This window comes from Xenopus laevis, chromosome 2S, assembly GCF_017654675.1.
Source record: "Xenopus laevis strain J_2021 chromosome 2S, Xenopus_laevis_v10.1, whole genome shotgun sequence".
In the NCBI taxonomy this organism is placed as follows: Eukaryota; Metazoa; Chordata; class Amphibia; order Anura; family Pipidae; genus Xenopus; species Xenopus laevis.
The window spans coordinates 168,000,481-168,019,925 of NC_054374.1; positions in this window are offsets into that span (position 1 = coordinate 168,000,481).

A 19,445-nucleotide genomic window follows, 5' to 3' on the forward strand; every position below is an offset into this window, starting at 1 on the left:
TTAATTTTTCAGGATTCATTGAGATCTGGCATAGTGCTGAGAGACTGGCGAATTGCTAATGTGGTGCCTCTATTCAAATGGAATCCTGTACTCAGCGTCAAAACTATAGGCCATTTACCCAGACATCAGTGGTAGGAAAGCATTTCAAAGGCGGGGTATTAAGGTATAAGATACTTGACTTCATTGCAAATCATAATATTATGTTCCAGCATGGTTTTATGCGTAATAGATATTGCCAGACTAATTTAATTTCTTTTTATGAGAAGGGAAGTAGGGAACTTGACTCTGGTATGGCAGTGGATGTGATTTACTTAGACTTTGCTAAAGCATTTGAAGGTTACTGATTAAAGTAAGGAATGTAGGGATGGAATATAGTATTTGTACCTGGATAGAGAACTGGCTGAAAGATAGACTACAAAGAGTGGTGGTAAATGGAACATTTTCTAATTGGACCAGTGTTGTTAGTGGAGTACCGCAGGGCTCTGTACTAGGTCCCTTGCTTTTCAACTTGTTTATTAATGACCTGGAGGTGGCCATTGAAAGTACTGTTTCTATTTGTGCAGATGAGACTAAATTGTGCAGAACTATAGGTTCCATGCAGGGTGCTGCCACTTTGCTCAGTGATTTGTCTAAGTTGGGAAACTGGGCAGCAAACTGGAAAATGAGGTTCAATGTTGATCAATGCAGGTTATGCAGAAATTATATAAAAGCAAGTATAGCCCTATTTTGACACTCTCATTTAAATAGCAAATAACCCTTTGCAATCCAGGTTCCTGAGTTTTCCTTGCGTATGAAAGATACTGGGAACTGGGATGTACAGCGCAGTGCCTCCTCCTAGTGAGACTGATGATCACACCTCAGGGGAATTCTACTTGGAAAATAAAACACACAGTTGGCAGTAAACCAAAAGAAACTTTATATAAAGAATAAAGGAAAGAATAGTTTAACAGTGCAATGCAATAATATTCCTACACTGGGGAAGAGGCCCGGTTTTGTGGTGAGGCCACAAACATATTTAGGGCAGCATGTCATCCAGCTGATTGCTAAAGAGCATGAGGGACGCACAGCTTTCCAGTGCTCCGGTGTGCCTGCACTTGCTGGAGCAGTAGCAAATCTGACCCCGCTGGGGAAACATGGTTCTGTCTAGTACGTAGCACAGTCTTTCTCCACTCCATGTGGCCAACACAGTTCAATTCACATGAAATGTCCCTTTTCCCCAAAGCTCTTTATTCCCCAGGTAGTGCTACCTCCCCCAATATACCTCTCCTGTAGGATATAGGCTGTAGCTCCCACGTGGCAGGCTCACAACAAACATCACACTGTGATGCACTGACTAGATGCACTTATTAAGCGGAGTGCAATACTGTGCTGTCGTTGCTGTGAGGTGGCTGAGCTTCTACGTGTGTGCACCAGGCATCTATTCAATCAAATAGGGTGCGCGAGATCCTACACTAATTCTAGTCTTTAAAACAGCAGAACATTTATTGAACTGGTGGTAGACTTCACGAAGCAATTAGTGGCAACAGGTCATTTACACACAATTGTATTACTCACAGATAATGTCTGATCCTTTGTTAGTCAGCTTTGTGAATCAAACCGCCTTTCCCCCATTTGTTGCACAATCCCCATTCAAGGCGACCTCACAGATGGTTTTACACTCCAAGGATCTCTCTATCCCTGAGCTTAACCACTTGAGTCCCTAACCTGGCGGCAATGACACCGCAGGGTACTAACCCTTCACTAACTCCTCGTTGGAGCCTTAGCTGCTCACTAACTTTCCTGAACTAATCTGTCACCTCTATAGTGACCTATTATAGTTTCTGACCTGACACTTGCTTCACCTATACTGAGGCCTACCTCCACCTCAGGCCCAAGCAGCAACACTCCACTTCCAATGGGTGCACTGGACAAAGAGGGAACACATGGCAACATCCCTTTTTATAACCTCTGGGGAACTACTCGCCCTCCGCTATGGGAAAAAGGACCCAGCCTAGCTGGCTAATACATTCACTGGGGTATAGGAAAACCTTTACCCTTTTCTATAGTAACATCTACTGGCCAGTCACTGAACTGCCAACAAAATACTTTCACATAAGAAAAGCAAAACCTTTACCCTCCTACATAAATATTGTCCTATTGCATCTCTTACCTTGAACCACCATTTTGTGATGGTCTGTGTGCTGCATCAGAGATCACCTGACCAGAAATACTACGACTCTAACTGTAACTGGAAGAAGTGTGGAAGCAAAAGACAAAACTCTGTCCGTTAATTGGCTCATGTGACCTAACATGTTTGGTTTATTTGGTATGTTTGTGTTCACCATGAATCATACAATCCCAGGGGCTGCCCTTAAAATGGCAATTTTCTATTTATGATTACCCAATGGCACGATTAAAATCCTTCGATCGTTCGAATCGAACGATTTTCGGATGATCGAAGTTCGCGAACAGTTCGCGAACAGTTCGCAAATTTTGCCGGTGTTCGCGAACGGCGTTCGCGAACACATCGGCGGCGGTTCGCTACATCCCTATACATGAAGCAGGATTTCACATATGAGCTGTTTTATGCAATATATTTCTATAGAGACCCACATGGTTTGGGGGGTATAGTTTTCCTTTAAAAACCCCACTTACAAAGCAGCTATCCACAAGAGCAAGCTCCACATGAGACCCAGAGGTTCTGTTTAGTAAAGTCCAGTCAGTGCATCTAGTCAGATAATGAAAAAAGAAACACTTGCAGTACCTGAGGGTAATGGTACAACCCAGTGAGGAGGGAGATGATGTAGGAAGAGTAAGATGACAGATCCCCAATGAAACCAGCCAGGATTCCCTTCCTCTCACATTTATAATTAGGAACTAATTCTCTTCCTCCTGACAGTACTGACATCACACCCCTCATTGATCTTCTTTCTATACCCCTTGTATTATACACCATATATCCCAGGGTGATGTTGGGCAAAATGTCAGTTCTTTGGTTTATCTCTTCAATGGTGAACTTGAGTGCCAGATAGTGATGATAGTAAAATTCAGCATACCTAAAATAGAAATGACATTCATACTCAAATTCCATAATAGTTCCACGTTATATGAATCAGAATTCACGTTTCACTTACACAATATTTCCTATTCTACCAGATTTTTAGAATGTATAATGTGCAGTTCTCTAATTTCATCTGAAAATAAATGGTACTAAAACAAGACCCTCCGGTTCATTTTTTTTTAAATAACGTCCACTGACTGAGGAGTATTGGTGCATAGTAGTACATGAGTGTAGTAACTAGATTCACTGAGAAAAGTAGAAGATTTATATATATTGTTTTCTCAAGTGGCATTTTAAGTTTTTTGCGGGGTCTCATAAAAAACATGCCATTATTGCTTTATCCAAGTACAAATATTATATTCCAGGTTAACATTCTTTAATTTAACCAGTAACCTTCTGTGTGACACTGTATCAAATGCTTTAGCAAAGTCTAAGTAAATCATATCCACTGCCATAGCTGAGTTGAGGTTCCTGCTCACCTCCTCATAGAAGACAACTAAATTAGCCTGGTAAGATCTGTTACAAATAAAACCATGCTGGCACACTCATAGGGGGTTATTTATTAAAATCCAAATTTATCTGATTATATAAAATAAAAAAGTCAGACCAAAATAGAATCCACAATTTGACCTCATTTAAAGAAACAGTAACATAATTTTTTATTTAAAAAACTGAAAACTACACCCTCCAAATAATAACTATTCCTTAATTTATGTCATTTATTTATCTTGCGTTTATCCAAAAAAACAAACAATATAAAATACCTCACCATGTTCTATAATGCATCATGAAGAAAGGCGATGTGGCGACAGGCCCTGCTCCTATGACTATACGTGCGCGTCCCCGACATCTGTCCTTCTCACAGGATGCCCTGCTGTAACCCGGAAGTCAGCTCATGTGCAGTCTTTGTTTTTTTTATAACTTATATTTTTATTGAAAGTTTTAGCAAAAAAATACAACATATACAGCAGAAAGAAAATAAATAAAATAATAAATCAAAAAGAAGTAAAAGAAACAGAAAAAAAAAAAGAAAAAATCGGTCACAGAGCAAAAAGAGAGAACAGAGGGAACTCCCATATATCTCGAGAACAAAATGGAAATGTAGATTACACATTCTATAATTTTCAGGCCAGCACCACTTGTTGTTTACATGAAATAATTATGTGTAGTAATTAACAGGTAGCTATCAGCCGATCTGAAAGAGACAGAAGGAAAACTTTTACCTCATTGACAGATATATTAAACGGCATGTCTACAGAGCCAAGATTCCCCCCTGAGGCAAACCCTGGGATTGCAAAGTCCTACCCCTAATGGGGGAAACATCATGCGAAGTAAAACCCCTTAGCTCCCAGATAGACCAAATATTTAAATGCTGGAGGGTGGTATTTTGCATATAGGCTATATTTGCTTCGAAGACTGTTTGCGTTGACTCTATTGATTATTTCCTGAATGCTTGGGCAATTAAGAGTCTTCCATTTAGCTGCTACTGCTATCTGTGCCGCCATCAGAATATGATTAGCCAACCTTTGGCCTGCTTTTGGAACACCAATAAATGGTCTGCCTAAGAGAAAGGTAGAAATATCTAAGGGGACTTGGGTTATCAGCACCTGGTCCAGTATTTTCTTGACCTCCTGCCACATCGGTTGAATAATTGGGCAGTCCCAAAAAATATGAGGTAGTGTGCCTAGTTCCCCACAGTTTCTCCAGCAAAGGGGCGAGTGGTCAGGAAATAATTTATGCAATCTGTCAGGGGATATAATATCAAAACATCAATATCTTATAAATGTGTTCTTTCTGTCTCAAACCAGTCCGGCATAGATAGACTATCTTGGGTTACACTATTCCATTTATACATATAGGCATGTTGTATTAAGCCTACTTCTAAAGGTTCAGTGAGAAGCTTGTATATCTTAGAAATAAGCCCTTTTTGCGGAAGTCCCTGTTTGGCTAGGGTTTCAAAGGCGGTACAAACACTTGACTTTGCAGCAGTTAGGTATGGATACAGAAAGTGGTGAAGCTGAAAGTATTCAAATTGATATAGAATGGAATGTGGTGCCAAATCTCGCAGCTCCTGCAACGTCAAGGGGGCTTTGGAGAGCTTATTAATCAAATCACCAATTGTGAATAGGCCTGTCTGTCCCCACTGTTTGCAAAACAAAGCATTTGTACCTGGGGGGAAATTAGGATTTTGAAAGTAGTTTACGTTCAAGGGAAATCGTGAAATTAGGTCTCGTTTAAGAGAACACGGCTGCTGGAAGAGCTGGGGGGAGGAGAGCACGGCTGCTGGAAGGGCTGGGGGAGGAGAACATGGCTGCTGAGAGGGCTGGGGGGAGAGAACACGGCTGCTGGAAGAGCTGGAGGAGGAGAGCACGACTGACAAAAGGGCTGTGGAAGGTTTGGTGAGTGACAGGTTCTGTGGGGAACGCTGTGCAAGGAATACACTGGCTTCAAGTGCCGGGAGAAGTGACGTCACAAAGCAGGACCCGAAGACAAGGAAGTGGCTCTCGGCAGCGCGCACGCAGGGGAGAAAGCTTTTCAACTGTAACAAGATGGAGGGGGCTCTTTGGACTCCATGGGAAAGCAGCGGTTTACTTTTTTTTCAGATTCCTAACTTGAAAGTAGGATGCAGCAACATATTTGAAGTTACCAAAGAAAGATGAGACTATGAAACTAGGTTTTCTAAAAGGTGTTACTGTTCCTTTAATATTTAAAAATTACAATTTAATAAGATCAGGGGAAAACCCCAATAAAATCGAGTGAAACCCCAAATTATGCGATTTTTACTGTTTTCTTTTTGAATAGCTGGATTTTTTCAGGCATTTTCCCAAAAAGTTTGAATTTTTCAGATTTTTGCCTGAATAGCCCAAAATAGTAAAATTTTTGGGCTAATCCCAGCACAGACCATAGAAACTTCCAATTAGAATAGGGACCTCTCCCATTCACTTATATATAACCTCAGCAGGTCTAAGATGGCAGATTTTTGGATTCTGACTTTTTCCATCCTTGGGGTATAATACATCTTGAAAAATGTTAGTTTTTTTTCCACTAAAAACTTTTATAGTAAAAAACTAAAAATGTTTGAGTTTTTAGCATTTGGACTTTAATAAATAACTCCCTACATATTGTGATTTGCAATGTGTTCAAATATGATATCCCTTATTATTCTTTAGCTTTCCTTCCACTGATGTTAAGGTAAAAGTTCTAAGGGAAAAACACACTTGTGGAAATAAAATATAACACAACTCTCTTACGGTTTTCCCACAACCATATTTTTTAATATTCAGTATTGTATTCAGTCCTGCGGTGTCACAGAAAAATGTTGCATGCAAACAAAATTCTCATTCTAACATTCATTAGATAAAATGATGCTTTTTGAAATAAATTCCTATTGACTTTCAGAAATTCAGAGGAAGAGTTTTTATGTAAATGTTCATGTTGTTTCTGTATATTATATAAATAATATTAATTAATCTGCCCCTATTAGTTTTATACCTCAGGATGACGATAAACTGCAAATCATTTTTTAGCCAAAACAAGACCAGATCCACCAGAAGTGTCCACAGAATGTGGAGACCAGTTGATCGAGCTTCATTATGAGACAGAACTTCAGCTGAATCCAAGACTCTAAACCAGCCGAAAGCTTAGCCCAAGTAGTATTTTTGTCTAACAGTTGGGTAAAGGGAGATTTTGTGTTTGTATTTATTATTTGGTTTTAAACAGTGGAAACATCATCACTATGAGTATCAGTGGGTTAGAGGCTTATGATCGAGTGGCATCATTTCTCTCACAGTTGTTAATCAGATTTTGTTTTGACCTTAAAGCTCACACTTACACATAGGTAGACTCTGACTCCGGATCCATTTCCAGTGGCATAATATCAAGGTGTAATAGACATTTATCAGAGCTCATCTGCATTATTCCTCCCAGTAAAATGTCCCCAGCCTGGTACAGATGATCACTTTCAATGTAATTTTTTAAAGAGCATTGGGGGTTCAACTTCTCCTCAAGAACAGTAGAGACAAGTAAGAGGATTAACAGAAACATGTCACAAAAAAAGGACAAGAGGAAAGGATTTCTGTGCATGTTGTACTGTTGGCTCAGTAATGTAATAGCAGCAACTTGTCGTCTGAGCAATGACATTTATTGAGAATTAGCCGCCAACTTCCAGACAGATTGAAGTCACCAGCCTTTTATATTCCCAATGTTTCAGATGAATAAATAGGCAATAATTGCCTCACGTCTAAGCCTTGGCTCTGAGCTGGAAATCTAGACACTGAGATGCCTCTGTTTATATAACAGATCCAGTACATTCTCATCTCTACCGTTTAAATTATAGTCATTTGCTTTTGCTAAAACAGAGAGTTCCCTGGGCTGTTGTTAAATCAGTTTCATGTAATTACCGCCTAGTGCCTGAACCAAATATATCAGTTTTAGAAAAAAACTGGTCCATTTTTTAGGATATTGTATGGAAGTATAGTGTGACTGTACACTGGACTCTTTCTTAAAGGGGACCCGTCACCCCCAAAAAAATATTCAAAATCCTATTTTATCACATTAGTCAAGCAAAATGAACTTTACTTACACTATATAAATTATTTGAATCTTGTTTCCTTCAGTCTCGGAATTAACAATTATAGCATGTAGGCAGGAGCCATTTTGTGGACACTAAAAACAATATATTGCTTACAAATGCAATCAGTTAAAAAATGTCAGTCTCTTAGATTATTTCTTGCCGACCCCTTCACAGTGGTTTGTAAGTAGGCAATTTGCACAGAAGGTGGAGGCGCTTTACTCCTGGAATATATTTCGGCTTATAGGAAAGGCATCTTCTTTTCTCACCCTTATCGCTAACCTATCCCTCCATTAATAGTCACCTGAAGGGAAAAGGGGAGAATACACCTATTAACATCTATTATACGCTGATATCCCATATTATGAACGTATTACGCTATGCTTGTTTTTAATTTCTGTTGCCACAGGTGCTGATCTCTTCTTATACATATCCCTTTGGGAATATATATACGCTTGATTTTGTGGACACTGTTATCAAGACAAGCCTTGTATCATCTCAGAGTCTTGTTTGTGCACCAGAATGGGGGACCTGATGTCCATCCCCATGTCCTGGCTACACAATTAAATGGTGAAGAGAACGGGGGAATGTGGGGAGAGCAGTGGAAACTAGGAAGTGCTGAATGGAAAGTGAAAGTTACTTTCTGCCCCGCCTCTATGCCCAGGGCATAGAGGAGGGGCAGACAATATTTGATTGACAGCCGAGATTTTTAAATGAGCTTACAACAGCTATGGATGCTTTAATAAAAAATAGAAATTGGATTTCATGTTTAATTTGAAAAGGACTATGATTGTCAAGTTTACCAGTATAATCCAGTCGTAGAAGGAGCTTGAGCCGTAGATAGTGAACCCACAAGCGCCTCACACAACCGCTACCCACCTGGAGTGGAACAGGGAGCAGGATTGTGGAGAGTAGCCAATGAGACGATCAGCAAAGGTACAAGAGGATTAGGCAGAGTCGTGGTCAGGAGGTCCGAGGTCAAAAGGCAGGCAGCGAGGTTCGTAAACGGAGAGACAGGCCGAAGGGTCGAGACAGGCAGCAGAAATCGTAATCCAGGAACAGGCGAAGGTCAACAACAGGAAATCACAAGAGAAGAGACGCTAGGGTTTCAGTTAAATAACCTAATAACCAGGCAATGCATCTCAAACAGAACCAGGTTTAAATAATGTCAATTTGGCGCCAACTGGCGTCATTCTGCCGGCGTCGCCGTGCTGACGTCACGTCTGTCTCAGGCGCTCGCGTCCGCGTCTTTGCGTCGGCGACCATCGCCGGCGCCTCCACGTCCGCGACCGTCGCCAGCGCCCAGCGTCACGCGCCGACGCACACTAACGCGCCCGCGCCGCCGTCGGCAAGAACGCAGACCCGAATCCTCACAATGATTATACAGATGTTTGTGTCTGGGTGACGGGTCCACTTTAAAATGGCTATTGTTAATGAGTCCAAAAATTATATTTCCACATTCTATAAAATCCTGTGAGGAGCTCCTGATGGTGCTCTTCTCCCGACCAGTGCTGTATCCAAAATGGGGGCTCACATGGCACCAAATTCAAAAAGATAAATACAAATAAACATGTTTTTAAGAAATTGGTAACAGGAGAGACTTTTTTCTGTTGAAAAAGCAAAAAAAAACTGAGCAAAAAATGCATGTGATTTTGCATCCCCATTGACAATACAATTCAGCAAATTTTGACACAGAGCGAATAATGACTTTGTTGATGCCTTCTGCCTCTCCAATCATTGGAAACCCTTCTGCTGCAGTAGCTTTTCCTTTTTCAACATCAGTAATTAAACTCTGCATTCCACCACCTCCTTGCTACAAGGGGGATCCTCAGACCTGCATGAATGAATCACTGCCCATATGTCACCTCCATGATAGAGGGCAAAGCTCTATGATGCTAAGGCTTTTCTCCATATCTAGTAAACTTAAAGGTGATCTTGTGTCTAGAGATCTCCCTGAACAGCTGGAATATCTCACCATCAAGGTTGACCTAGTTAAGATTGGGGAGTCTTAATTGGGCAGCACTGAACCTTCCCCCAAAAAGAATTCTCGTGGATTCCTGCTTCCATTGCATATTTGGATTGTAGTTAGTAATCCCTCCTTGACTCTGGAGCTGCAGGAAATTCATGGATTCTGCCTTTGCCAAGCATCTTGATATTCCCCTTTTTCTCGTGTCTACCACTTGCTGGTTTTGTTGACAGACCCCTTAGTTCTAAAATCATCTCTGAGATGATGGTGGAATTACCCTTGACAGTGGGGTCTCTGCATAAAGAGAAGTTGTCTTTCCACGTCATCAACTGTCTTCTGCTCCAATCATTGATTGGTTTGCTAGTCAAATCTCCCACTAGAGTTCCTGCAGTCTCAAAAATTGTCTGTCTTCTACCTGTATTCGTCAATTACCCATTGCATCTATTGATCTTCAAGCCCTGCCTTTTCTGCATATAAAGACTTTTTGGATGTATTCTGCAAGGAGTCCTCTGAAAATCTTCTTTCTCATCACCCCTATGACTGTCCCATTGATCTTCTTCCTGGAACCATACCCTCCAGAGGCCATACTTATCCTTTACTTAATCTCTTTAGCCATTAAAACTATGAAATTTACAATTTTTTATTGCAAAATAAAAAAAAATTGTACTATGTCATTTTAAACAGTTTAACATGTGAATCTTATATGTATCGTATTTCCTTTGGACAAACCAATCATTTATGTATTAAGCATTTCAATTGCCTGTCCAAAACACTCTTCTGATATCATTTAAATATCACTGGTTGTACAGAATATCCCTAACCTATGACTGAGTGCCCACAAGGCACGAAATGCATAAGGCCACCCTCTGACATGTTCCTTTTTGTGTAATAAAACTTTTTTGATATGCATCATTTTTTGGAGTGAAGTCCAGTTTTTGTGCCAGCCTACAAGTGAATTGATAATGTATGACCTCCCCAAGCTGAAGGTCTGGGGCTTGAGCACTTGGACCGCCTGTTAGTATTATAAACCTATTGAATCACACTTTGAAAGCAGCAAGTAAGTTGCAGATGGTGACAGTGACCCCCATTTCAAAGCTGGAGAGAGTCAGAAGAAGGCAAGTAATTCAAATAATAAATAATGAAGACTTTGGGGCATGGTCTGACTGCGAGCTGAATGGCGGCGTAGTATAGGAGCTCCGACAAGGGTCCCTCTCAAACCACCACACGACTAATCTTACGATATGGGCAAACATACCAGAAGCAAGCCGGAGAGGGAGAGGCAACCGGTGGAGAGGCTGGGACATGCGGCAAGGAAATTGCGCCATTGTTCAGACAAGGGGAAAGAGAACGGAACATTCCCAAGATGGCGCCGATACCTGAGATAATGGCGCAAACAAGCGAAATACAAGAGGGAGATACTTCTGAAGCAGAAAGCGATACAGAAATGGACTTGCAACATGATCTGAAAGCGCTTCCGATGAAGCATGACATAAAGGATTTGTTACACGAAGCGATGTCCAGTATTAAAATGGAACTGCGAGAAATAAAGCGGGATCTGTCAGTAATGGTGTCCAGAACAGACACGCTGGAAAACAATCAAGGTAAACTTTTACATAATCAGAAACTCCTACAGAAGATTATATTAACACAAGAGACACAGCTAGAGAACATGCAACGGCACATGGATGGTATAGAGAACAGAGGCAGGCATAATAATATAAGGGTCCAGGGAATTCCAGAATCAACTACAAGAGAAGGAATAGACTCTGTGCTGCAACAAATATTTAATAATATACTAAACCAGGGGTCCCCAACCACCGGGCCATGGGCCAGACCCGGGACAGTCCTGAAGTGGGCCGCCGAACAATTAACACGGCACGCCGAAAAGGACGTTGGCGTGCCCAAATTGTATTCCGACCCCTCCGACCCCCTAACTGACCCCCCCAGCCGCTAGCATTTGAGGCTTTTAAGAGAGTAAAATTGCCCAAACCCAGGATTAATAAAAAACGGGGGCTTATCAACTTTATGATCATAACTTTGTAACAAAAAACCATGTTTTTCTTTTTTAAATACATGCACTTTCATATTCATTGAATTATTTAGACAGGGGATTATTGTACTTAAATATGTTTTTATATGGCACCCACAATCCCTCTTTTTTGTACTTGAAATGTAGCCAGAAGCTGTGGCTGAGCTTCATGTGGTTAGTGCAGCCTCATACCCACCCCATTAAATTAATGGTGGCCCTATGTCCTTGTTTTTTGTTTTTTATTAATTCTTGGTTTGGGCAATTCCTCTCTCTTAAAAGCCACAAATGCTAGCGGCGGGGAGGCTTTAGCCCTTTTATTTGAAACCAACGCCTGTGAGACCCTCATTATATCTGCTGCACTTATCACTAGGTAACACCTCGGCACTAATTCACATACACTACACCAATTACACTTCTCTTTTAGCTCTTCCTTTTCTGTTCACATCTATACCCTCACTTGTACTTATGATTATACTCACACACACAGACTCACAAGAGTGCACCGATATATACAACTTTACTTTGCCTTTATTATAGTCTCTTGATTATCAAATTTTTTCAAAAAATGGTTGGTTTGGGCAGTCTCCCTTTTAAAAGCCGCATATGCAGGTGGCGGGGGAGGATCTAGTGCACAGATTGAAAGCAAGCCTCAGGAGATTTTACTGTTAAACAGAGAGGTATATGACCTTTTATATTTTGATCACAGGTAAACAAGTTAGGGGCCACCGTATGGGGTTTACCTTGACGTGGTATGGCGACTTATCAACTTTATGATCATAAGTTAAACACACACCAATGATCTGATGGTATATGTATAGCGAACTCAACATCAGTGCATGTACTGTATATCTAAAGTGAAAGCAGAATATATTGGATATTTTCCTTTATTGTCACCTCCCCTTTTTTTCTGTATCCCTTACAAAATTTTCATGAATAACGCCGAACGATCCGATTACGATGTGCCGTGGGCTCCGGCGGGATCAGTCGGGTCAAAATCAAACCTGACCGATCGACCAAACGACCGATCTCCGCTGGACGAAAGATGTCGGCACACGCCACACACGATCCCAAAATCGTACGAATCCTAGATTCGTACAATAGGATCTGTGTGTCTATGGCCACCTTAAGTCACCTGCCTTAAGAAACTATGTCTCTTGGACTTTTTCTGATTCACTTAGGGAAACTCATGACTTCATCAAGATGTTACGTAACAGATGGGATCTGTTTTTAAATGAAAATAAAATGCACTTTAATGACCCATCTCATTTAAAGGGGATGTTCACCATCCAAACACTTTTTTTAATTCAGTTGTTTTTAGATTGTTCCCCAGAAAAGAAGACTTTTTTTCATGTGTGAAAAATTGGCCAATTCACCCCTTAATCTTAAGGGAGGAGTGATATTTTTTACATCTTTGATATTCCCCAAGCTGATATACCCATCAATTATTCTCCCTTTGCTTATAAAACATTCTGATATAAAGAAACTTGATTCTGTTTTAATCAAGTTTAATTGGAATGTTAAAAAAGCGATGGTTGCCCTCCATAAGTTAAGAGCTCCAGTTAAACATGGAGGTTTAAATCTCCCCAATTTCAGAGCTTTCAATCTATCAGCCCTTACCAGATATCTCATTGAGTGGATCTCTCAAGGTAATACATTTACAAATCCTAAAATTGAAGTTTTTCAAGAACCTCACTTTGATATTGTATCTGTTCTACATAATAAATGGAGTAAGGTTCCTTGCGATTTTAAGAAGAATCCTTTCTTTCGCAACTCTATTTTTGTTTGGAAAATTTCTCTCGACACATATAAAGCTATACGCAGACAAATTTTATACCAGCTAAGCTCTTACTAATATTAAAGTTTATTTTCTTTGAAGAGAAAATGAATAGTCTTAGTAAAAGATTTATTAGATCCACTTAAAGAGACCCTGATATCTTCGTCAAGACTCAAAAAAGACTATGGGCTTCTTGAATCTGATATTATTACCTAGCTTATCAATGCCGCCTTTCTTTGTTACTTGATAATAGAAACCTTGTTTTATCTGACCACAGGCTAGCTGAAGATTTAAATTTAAATTAACTCTCTATATAAAAAATTCTGGAATGATCATGGGTCAGACCCACACCCGTTACTAAAAGTTTCTACCAAATGGACTGAGTTATTAAAAATGTCTCCCTTAGATTCTCTCTAAGATTCTCCCTTAGTGAAGTTTACTTATAATTATTAATTAATAATTATAATTACATATATATTATATAAATAGCAGAGAGTAACATTTCAAGTTAGTTCACTTAGGAGCACATTTACTTAGCTCGAGTGAAGGAATAGAAGAAAAAAATACTTCGAATTTCGAATGTTTTTTTTGGCTACAGTACTTCGACCATCGAATTGGCTACATCGACATTCGACTTCGAATCGAATGATTCAAACTAAAAATCGTTCGACTATTCGACCATTCGATAGTCGAAGTACTGTCTCTTTAAAAAAAACTTCGACCCCCTACTTCGCCACCTAAAACCTACCGAGCATCAATGTTAGTCTATGGGGAAGGTCCCCATAGGCTTTCTAACAAATTTCTGATCAAAGGGAAATCGTTCGATCGATGGATTAAAATCCTTCAAATCGTTCGATTCGAAGGATTTAATCATTCGATCTAACGATTTTTCCTACGATCGTTCGAATGAACGAATAGCGGTAAATCCTTTGACTTCGATATTCGAAGTAGAAGAATTTTACTTTGACGGTCGAATATCGAGTGTTAATTAACCCTCGATATTCGACCATTAGTAAATGTGCCCCTTAGACTATGGAATTCTTTTTCTAAAGGTACATTTTCTAGTCCCGTATCATATTGTCCTAAGTATGATGAGATCAATGTGTCCCTTTTCCACTATGGACTTGCCCAAAGATTATTATATTTTGGAGGGAGTCACTAGTTTTTTGAACATTAGTCTGAAAATGAAAAATAAACTCACAACCCTATTTTTGGCTGCTTCCAGGAAGGTTCTATTTAATTATTAGCTACAAAAAGAGTCCCCTCATCATCAGACATAATTTCTTACATGAACAAGCTTAGTTGGCAGGAAGCTTTATTAGTAAAAACAAAAGGAAAAAACTCCATAGAGTCGATTATATGGTTTCCTAATTTTGGGAGCTGTAACTCCAGTGCTAGAAGTCAAATTTCTCAGTTCCTTTAATTGTAAAATGATTGTATTGGATAATCTGACATTCCTGAGGACAATAGGCTTTTTTTCATTCTTTCTTTTCTTTTTGATTGTCTTTTCATCCACTGTCTTAGTTAGTTTTAGTTAGTTTTTGTTTTCCATTTATGTATGTCTTCATTGAAAGTTATACATTATTGAATAATATGCCATTGTACTAATTGCAGCACATCTTCTTAGTCTGCATTTTATTTGTTGTCATATTGATTTTTATTGTTTAATGTGAAAATCAAATCAAATATTTCAAACAAAATGGGACCAAGGATGCAAAACATTGTTATGTTATAATAAATTACTAATTCCTTTTTTTTATTCTTATTAAAGTCAGTTTAAAAAAATATTTCCTTTGTTTCAAATTTCGTTTTTTGTCTAAGTGAATTTAGGGGCCACGACTGAAGCTGTAACAGTGCAAAACAAACAAAAGATTTTTTTAAAGGTACTTGTATCCAAAGCCACTCTCATCCACTGACACCGATGGTGGTGGCAGCTCCCAGGGTCGAACAATTGAGGCAGCAAATTTGTGTGTATTTCAATTTAGAGAAAAAGAAGAAAAATTGATCAATGCACATTCCCTGGTCCCCTGTCATATCAGTAATTATGCAAATACATGTATTTACAAAGACAGGGGTTTTTTAGTTACAAAATGATGATCATAAGATTGATAAGCCACCATACCACGTCAAGGTAAAACCCATCTGGCCGTCCCTAACTATTTACCTCTGGTCATAATTTCAAATGCTAAAGGCTCCCAGCATAAGAGCATTACCTGAAATAAAAGGTCTCCCGACCTGGGCATTGGTTTTCATCATAGGGCTTAGTCCTGACCCACCATTAGCTTTCAAAGGGGAGAGATATTTCAGGTAATGCTCTTATGCCTGGAGGCTTTAGCATTTGAAATTATGACCAGAGGTAAATAGGGCTAGTGCTAGTTGAGGAACCACCAACATGGCCTGCCTGGCCTGTTGCACCCCTCCTGCGGTCCCTTGATCTTGCCTGGGTCCAGCACCTGCTGTCCACGCTCTTCCTTGTGCCCTTCGCTGCACTGGTGCGGCTAGCTCTTTGCGATTCCCCTTTGCCGGCTCGCAGTCAGTCCGGATCCCTCACCCGAGCGGCCATCCTCCCCGTCATTGCCACAGCACCTCTCCTCCTACCTACACTCCCACTTGCCTCCATGTCGAGGATGCAGGTGGACTCAATCTGGAAGGCGGGTTCTTCTTGCACTCTTGGGGCTGGAAGGGGAGGCTGCCTGCGGGATGTCTCTCTGGAGGTGGCGCTGAAGCCAGTCACTGCCCCGTATCATCGCTTCAGCCCGCAGCTGTTCCAACAGGGCATCAACTCTGTGGCTCTCCATCAAGGCTCCTACACGAGTCCCAGCGATCGCTGTTTCTGACTGTTCCTACTTCTCTGACTCCAGCTATTAAAAGGAAGTACTTTTTCCCACACCCTTTTATCCTACTATCTCCTGCCCTGCCCCCTCTCCTCTGCGTACCTATCCCTGTCTTGGAACTGAAACTTCCTTCCCCTACCCCCTGTCTTCCAGTCATGCCCTCCTTCCGCCCATACAGGTTCCCTTGTTTCTTTTATTTAACTTGTTCATTAATGACTTAGGGGAGGGGATTGTAAGTAATGTATCAGTGTTTGCAGATGACACAAAACTATCAGCCCAATTAATTCCATCCAGGATGTGGCACTTGCATCAGGATCTTGACTAACTGGCAATCTGGGCAGCTAAGTGGCAAATGAGATTCAATGTTGATAAATATAAAGTCCTGCACCAGGGATGTAACAATATCCACTTATACCCTTAATGGGACTGCACTAGGCAAATCCATAATGGAGACGGAGCTTGGAGTCCTTGTAGATAATAAACTTGTCTGTAGCAAGCAATGCCAGTCAGCAGCATCAAGGGCAAATAAGGTCTTGACTTGTATTAAATGGGGCAGAGAGTCACGGGAGGAGGGGGTCCCACTGTATAGAGCACTGGTAAGGCCCCATCTAGAATATGCCGTACAGTTTTGGTCTCCATCACTCAAACAGGACATTATTGTATTAGAGAGGGGACAGAGAAGGGCAACTAAGCTGGTAAAGGGAAAATCTTAGCTATGAGGAAAGACTGGCCAAATTGGGGATGTTCACGTTGGAGAAGAGGCGCTTAAGGAGTGATATGATGACTATGTATAAATATATAAGGGGATCATATAATAATCTCTCTAATGGTTTATTTACCAGTAGCTCTTTCCAGCTGACACAAGGTCACCCATTCCGATTAGAAGAAAAGAGGTTCCACCTAAATATTGGGAAGGGGTTTGTTACAGTGAGAGCTGTGAAGATGTGGAATTGTCTCCCTGAATCAGTGGTACAGGCTGATACATTAGATAGGTACAAGAAAGGGTCGGATGCTTTATTCACCAGTAGCTCCTCCTAGCAGACAGGAGGGAGCCAATGAGATTAGAGGAGGGAAAGGGGTGTTACAGAGAGAGCTGGGAAGTGAATCAGTGGTACAGGCTGATACATTAGATAGGTACAAGGAAGGGTTGGATGCTTTATTCACCAGTAGCTCCTCCCAGCAGACAGGAGGGAGCCAATGAGATTAGAGGAGGGAAAGGGGTGTTACAGGGAGAGCTGGGAAGTGAATCAGGGGTACAGGCTGATACATTAGATAGGTATAAGAAGGGGTTGGATGGTGTTTAGCAAGTGAGGGAATACAGGGATATGGGAGATAGCTCATAGTACAAGTTGATCCTGGTCCCATCGCATCTTGGAGTCAGGAAGGAATTTTTCCCCCTTTGGGGCAAAATAGAGAGGCTTCAGATGGGTTTTTTGTGCCTTCCTCTGGATCAACTGGCAGTTAGGCAGATTAAAAAAAAACTAAGAGGTTGAACTTGATGGACGTGTGTCTTTTTTCAACCTTACTTACTATGTTACTAATAAATACATGAGGGTAGCTGGAACGAAAAAGGGTAATCTATCATGGGTCATATAAATTTCTATAAATAGACCATTAAATACATGTATAAAATTTAGATAAAACAATTCATTCCCATACATGACAATCGATGATACGTATTATAAGTAAACAAGAATTCATAATATGCTCAAAATTAATTAAATCCCCATATAGAAAATGTACAAAATCTGGAAAACACTAATTACAAAACTAAGAAATCTCTCACTCTCTATATGAGGACATTTGTTCCAGACAACGTGTGTAGCCATACGAATGGTCTTACCAACATTGGGCCTTATTAGCCAAAGGGAATTTGACTTTATGTCTGTGAGAAGCCAATTATAAGAATTTAACATGTACTTCTGAAGGTACATGAGTCCCTTGAGAATGTAAAAGGACATCACATCGTGGCCAGTATAGGGTCCCTAATGGAAGGTTTATCAAAATATCATATGTAGTGATTGGCGAATTTGCGGCGAATTTCAGAGTTTCTCCACCGCCGAATAAATTCGCGAAATTGCCACGAATATTCTCCAGCGAAAATTTGCTGGTGTCAAAATATTTTTGACGCCAGTGACAATTGTGACGCCGGTGACAATTCTAGACTTTAATGGGCGTCAGAATTGTCACCAGCATCGGAATTGTCGCCAGCCTCAGAATTGACGCTGGTGTCAAAATCCGCATTTCAAATTTTTGTTGCCATTTTGAAAAATTTTTGGCGAAACGGGAGAAATTTGCCCATCACTACAAATATGTAGATCAATTATCACCTCTAGTTTTTCAACTTCCGACTTACTTAAGGGATACCACTATGTGCCTAAATAAAATGTCAAATTTAGTCTGGGAATCTCACTATAGATGGTTCTGTATGGATGTAACAGCTTTGTACTCCTCTATAGAGTAGAATGTGAGAATGCATTCCCTGCAATATTGCTTACATTTAACTAAGTCTCAGTGGGAGATTTTGTGATTTTGTAATTAGTGTTTTCCGGTTTTTGTACATTTTCTATATGGGGATTTAATTAATTTTGACCATATTATGAATTCTTGTTTACTTATAATACGTATCATCGATTGTCATGTATGGGAATAAATAGTTTTATCTAACTTTTATACATGTATTTATTGGTCTATTTATGGAACTTTATATGACCCACGATACATTACCCTTTTTGGTTCCAGCTACCCTCATGTATTTATTGAATGAATTAGGGGTGAGACTATGTATAGAGTCCCCCAGTATTGTCATGTACACATGATTGATCTTTAGGTTAGTATATTGTTTTTTAAGCTAGTACATCAGTGTAATGGGTGGTTAGCGGGGCCATATTCTATTCTTCTGAGGAAGTGGCGTGAGGCCATGAAACGCATTAAGCGTGGGGTTTTTTTTCACTACTGCGGATGTTTTGAATTATTTCAATGTAACCAATAAACTCAAGCTTTTATGACCCGAAGTTGCCTGGTGCTCCGTGAATTAGTTACAAGTTGTTCTGATTTAAATGGACCATTTCTCCATCCCACCCACTTGGGTATTTATGAAAACAATTGAATGTCAAAACCTCGAATGAATTCCATTGAAAAAAAACCTTGAATTGATCAAGTCTCAAAAAACGAAAATCAATCAAATTTGTCGAATTTTTGGCTAAAAACCCTCAAATTCACAAAATTGCTT